The sequence below is a fragment of the Benincasa hispida genome, chromosome 1 (assembly GCF_027475165.1).
Source record: "Benincasa hispida cultivar pf3 chromosome 1, pf3_genome.v1.1, whole genome shotgun sequence".
Classification (NCBI taxonomy): Eukaryota; Viridiplantae; Streptophyta; class Magnoliopsida; order Cucurbitales; family Cucurbitaceae; genus Benincasa; species Benincasa hispida.
In genome coordinates this window covers 47,967,722-47,972,799 of record NC_143478.1, presented here as the reverse complement: position 1 = coordinate 47,972,799, position 5,078 = coordinate 47,967,722, and the positions used below count along the sequence as shown (strand labels likewise).

The 5,078-nt window shown below is 40.8% G+C and overlaps 1 non-coding gene across 1 annotated transcript; it reads right to left on the bottom strand.

The window, feature by feature from the left end:
• Nucleotides 1-1,120: 1,120 nt before the first annotated feature.
• LOC120070471 (small nucleolar RNA R71) lies at nucleotides 1,121-1,227 on the bottom strand. The gene has a single exon (XR_005479966.1). It is a non-coding gene; the product is annotated as a small nucleolar RNA R71 (small nucleolar RNA).
• Between the last annotated feature and the right edge of the window lie 3,851 nt (nucleotides 1,228-5,078).

Genomic DNA, 5,078 nt, shown 5'->3' with positions numbered 1-5,078 from the left:
TTCTATCGACTGTTTCGCATACACATCGCATGCATCCTAGAAATATGAATTATGGAATTCTGCATTGAGAAATGAAGTATTGTTATTTGTGTGTAGCATGATCGCATAACTTGTGCACAATCTTAGGAAATGTTAGATAAAGCCCTTCTCAACCTCTTCATCGCATACTTATTGTAACTCTACGCTTCCATCACTCTGCGTTCAACTCTGTCGCATAGGAAAAATATCACTCAAAACAATATCCACTTCATTTATTTACCACCGCAATAGAATCGAAGATTTTGTCGCATATCTACTTAGTAGTCCCTGTGTTCGACTCTGGACTTACCAAGAAACCTAAGAAGGCTTATACTTGGACCTTGTTAAGAAATTTTGCATGATCACTGCATAACACACATCACTGTAAACTCACACCATAACACATCACAATTTTACGCATCAAGTTTTTCATGCCGTTGTCGGGGACTACAGTATATATTACACTAACAGCAAACCTCTTTGATTTTCTTTGCAGCTTTCGACCTCTGTGCATTGTCATTCCTTCGGTAAGGGAAGAAGCAAGCGTCGCATGAGCAAAGGACATGCTCTTGAGCCCAATTATGACCTAGAGATCAAAAAAACATTTCGCAGAAGAAAGAGAAACAGATGCCGACAATAAGGAAGAACTCATAGAATGCCTGAACAATCGAAAGAACGAGCCGCAAATGCAAACAACATAATGGAAAATCCTATTCTACTAGAAAATGATCACAATAGACTCATCTGGGACTATGTGTCACCAAACTTGTATGATTTCTCCCCAGGAATCATGAGGCCAACATTGGATGGATCCAAATTCAAGATGAAGCCGGGAATGTTACAAATGATACATATAGCAAGACAGTTTGGTGGATGGCGTGGCGAAGATTTGCACACCCACCTATAGAGTTTCATTGAAATTTGTAACATTTTTTTGTTCCCTAATATCTTCGCTGAAGAAGTTCGACTCACGCTATTTCCATTTTTGCTATGCAATAAAGCAAGAAAATGAGCATACTCCCTCAAATCAAGAGAGATAATTTCATGGGAACAGGTTGTGGAGAAGTTTGAGAAGAAGTCTTTCGCTCCTACAGAGAATTCCAGAAAGAGGAAGTTAATCACAAATTTTGAACAAGAAGAAGACGAATCACTCAGTGACGCATGGGTGAGGTTCAAGAGATTAGTGCGCGACTGCCCGCACAATGGACTGTCAGATTGCCTCCAAATAGAGATTTTCTATCATGGATTAAATCCTGCATCGCAGACAACTGCCAATGTGGCAATAGCAGGCAGTCTGCTGGATAAGACTTATGATGAGGCAAAGAACATTCTTGATCGCATATCGAAAAACCATGAAGATTGGCAAGAAAGCGGTTAACGAGTAAAACTCAGAGAAGGTAACGCAAAAAATGGTGCCATCACATCTTTGCAAAATCAGATGAATGCGATGATAAGTTTGTTACAGGGCATCGCAATCAACAATCTTGGAATGCAAAAAGGGCAAGTCAACGCAATAGAAAAGACAAGCACCAGTTGTGCTACATGTGGAGAATCATATTCGGCTGAAGAGTGTCCATGAAACTCGCAGTCAATCTACTTTGTCAAGAACAACTCTTTTTCAAATACATAAAATCCCGGGTGGAAAAACCACCCTAATTTTGCTTGGAAAAATAACCAACAACAAGGCTATCAACCTATGGCATAGAAAGGACCTCCAGGATTTTTCCAAAGAACTAATGGTCAACAGCAACAACAAGCCAGCAGCTCTCAAGCACTGCCATCATCCTCTTTGGAGAACCTGTTAAAACAGTATATCGAAAAGAACGAGACGGTCCTCCAGAACCAGGTGACTTCCATCCGTAATCTAGAAATCCAAATAGGACAGATTGTGGGAGAGCTGAAGAATAGACCGCAGGGGACACTATCGAGCTCAACTGAGCTCCCATGCAACCCGGGGAACATAGCGAAAGAACACTACCAAGCAGTCACACTACAAAGTGGAAAGACGACGGTAGAAGTCAGGAAGGATCCTAGCAGGAGCGATTCAAATTCGATGGAATCAAAGAAACCGTTGACGCAAAATGAGTCAGAAGAGCCCGAGATGATGGAACCTGAAGTTGCAACCACCTCTAAGCCTCCAGACCATGGAACAGTGAAAGTATAGTTACCTCTATTCCCTCAAGGGCTAAAAAAGAAGCAAAACGATGAAGGTATCGCTTCCTGGAAATATTAAAACAACTTCACATCAATATTCCATTTACAGAAGCGATAGAGTAGATGCCGAAATATGCCAAGTTTCTTAAGGATATGGTGTCAAAGAAAAGAAGCATAGGAAAATTCGCAATGATGGCATTAACACAAGAATCAAATACTATAATCCCACCGAAGATGCACGACCAAGGCAGCTTTACGATACCCTGCTCAATAGGAGGGATCTACATCAGTCAAGCATTATGCGATCTTGGGGCAAGCATAAATTTAATGCCCCTTTCAATCTACAAACAATTGAATGTAGGATAGCTGACACCCACGACGATGACTCTCTAGCTTGCAGACAGGTCCCTAGTTCACCCTGAAGGAAATTTGAAGGATGTCTTGGTCATAATCGATAAGTTCATTCTACCTGCAGACTTCATCATTCTAGATTATGAGGTGGACAAAGATGTGCCAATCATATTGGGATGAAAATTCTTGTCTACTGGTCGTACTCAAATAGATGTGCACAAAGGAGAGATCACGATGAGCATCAACGGAAAGAAGCTCAAGTTTAATATTGTCAAAGCAATAAAGTTCCCAGAAGATGAAGTCCTATCAGATTCTGATGATGAACATAGTTGCGATGAAGAGTCGGATTTCGAAGAAGAAAATGAAGAAAGAGAGGATGAGATAGCATCCTTAGAAACCTACCATGTAATAACAGAGACAGTGAACAATGACAAAAAGTTGAATTTGAATGAAGAAAGAAAAACACAGAAACCTTCCTTAGAGCAACCACCCAACCTAGAGCTAAAAAACTCTGCCAAATCATTTGAAGTACATTTTCCTTGGCCAGAATGAAACCTTGCCAGTAATAATATCCTCTGCATTACCAGAAGAAAAAGAAAATGTGCTGCTCAGTATTCTGAAGAAGTATATTAAAGCAATCGGATGGACGCTGGCAGGTATAAGAGGTATTAGTCCGACGTACTGCATGCACAGAATTCGGCTCGAAGAAAACCAGAAAGGCACTATAGAACCTCAATGCAGACTGAACCTTGCGATGAAAGAGTTGTTAAAAAAGAGATCATTAAATGGTTAGACGTCGGCATCTTATACCCTATCGCCGATAGCACGTGGGTTAGCCCTGTGCAATGCATTCCCAAGAAGGGCAGCTGACAGTAGTCCCAAACGCAAACAACGAGTTAATTCCCATAAGGACCGTCACTAGCTGGCGGATTTATATGGACTACCAGAAGCTCAATGTGACGACTAAGAAAGATCATTTCCCTTTACCTTTCATTGATCAAATGCTCGACCGGCTAGTAGAAAATGACTATTTCTGTTTTCTTGATGGGTATACAGGTTATAACCAGATTATGATCGCATCAGAAGACCAAGAAAAGACCACATTCACCTGTCCATATGGAATGTTCGCTTTTCGCTACAAGTGGTTTGGATTATGCAATGCACCAAGCACGTTTTAGAGGTACATAATGGCAATCTTCTCCGAGTATCTCGAGGAATCAATGGAAATCTTTATGGACGATTTCTCAGTTTATGGGCAAACGTATGAAGTTTGTCTGAAAAACTTGGAAAGCATACTAAAAAGATGCGAAGAGACCAATCTGGTGCTGAATTGGGAGAAAAGTCATTTCATGGTTAAAGAATGAATTGTGCTCGGGCACAAGGTTTCAAAGGAAGGGCTAGAGGTGGATAAAACAAAAATTAAGGCCATTGAAAAACTTCCACCTCTAGAAAATGTGAAGCTTTAAGGAGTTTCTTAGGACATGAGGGGTTCTACAGACGATTTATGAAAAACTTCTCTAAAATAGCTCAACCATTGAATGCGTTGCTAGAAGCTGACAGACCTTTTGACTTTGATTCAAATGCCTCACCACATTCAAAGCACTGAAGGACGCATTGACTACAATGCCTATTTTGATCGCACCCGATTGGACAAAGTCATTCGAGCTTATGTGCGATGCCAGCAGATATGCGATGGGGGCAATTTTAGCACAGAAGGAAAAAACAATGTTACACCCCATCACATATGCGAGCAAAACATTGAACTCCACCCAGACGAACTACACCACCACAGAGAAGGAGCTTTTAGTGGTAATCTTTACGATTGAAAAATTCAAGCCTTACTTATTGGGATCCAAAGTTATAGTTCACATCGACCACTCAAAAATTCAAGCCTTACTTATTGGGAACCAAAAAAGATGCGAAACTGAGGCTAATCCAATGGGTTATCCTACTCCAAGAATTTAATATAGAGATAATCGACCGCAAGGGAACGGAGAACCAGGTCACTGACCATTTGTCGAGATTAGAGAATCTTGAAATGGATCGCATTCAGTCGGAGGAAACAGTTGCTTAAAATTGAAGAACTACCCTAGTATGCAGATATTGTCAATTTCTTGGTCTGCAAACAATTTTCGGAAAATTACACATCCCCCCAAAAGAAGCGACTCATTCATGAATGTAAACCCTATTACTGGGATGAGCCGAATCTTTACAGAAGGCGACCAGACCAGATCTTGAGACTCTGTGTGCCAGAGACTACTTTTCAGAGCATACTTTTTCAATGTCATGACTCACCCTATGGTGGAAATTTCGGGGGACAGCGCACAGCAGAAAGAGTTTTACAAAGTGGGTATTACTGGCCAACTTTGTTTAAGGATGCACGAGACTATTCTATGAAATGTGATAAGTGCTAACGCACTAGAAACATTTCAAAGAAAAATGCGATGCTGATGAACATTATCTTGGAATTGGAACTTTTCGATGTCTGGGGGCATAATTTCATGGGACCATTTCCACCATCAAATTGTCACAAATACATTCTGTTGGCCGTCAAT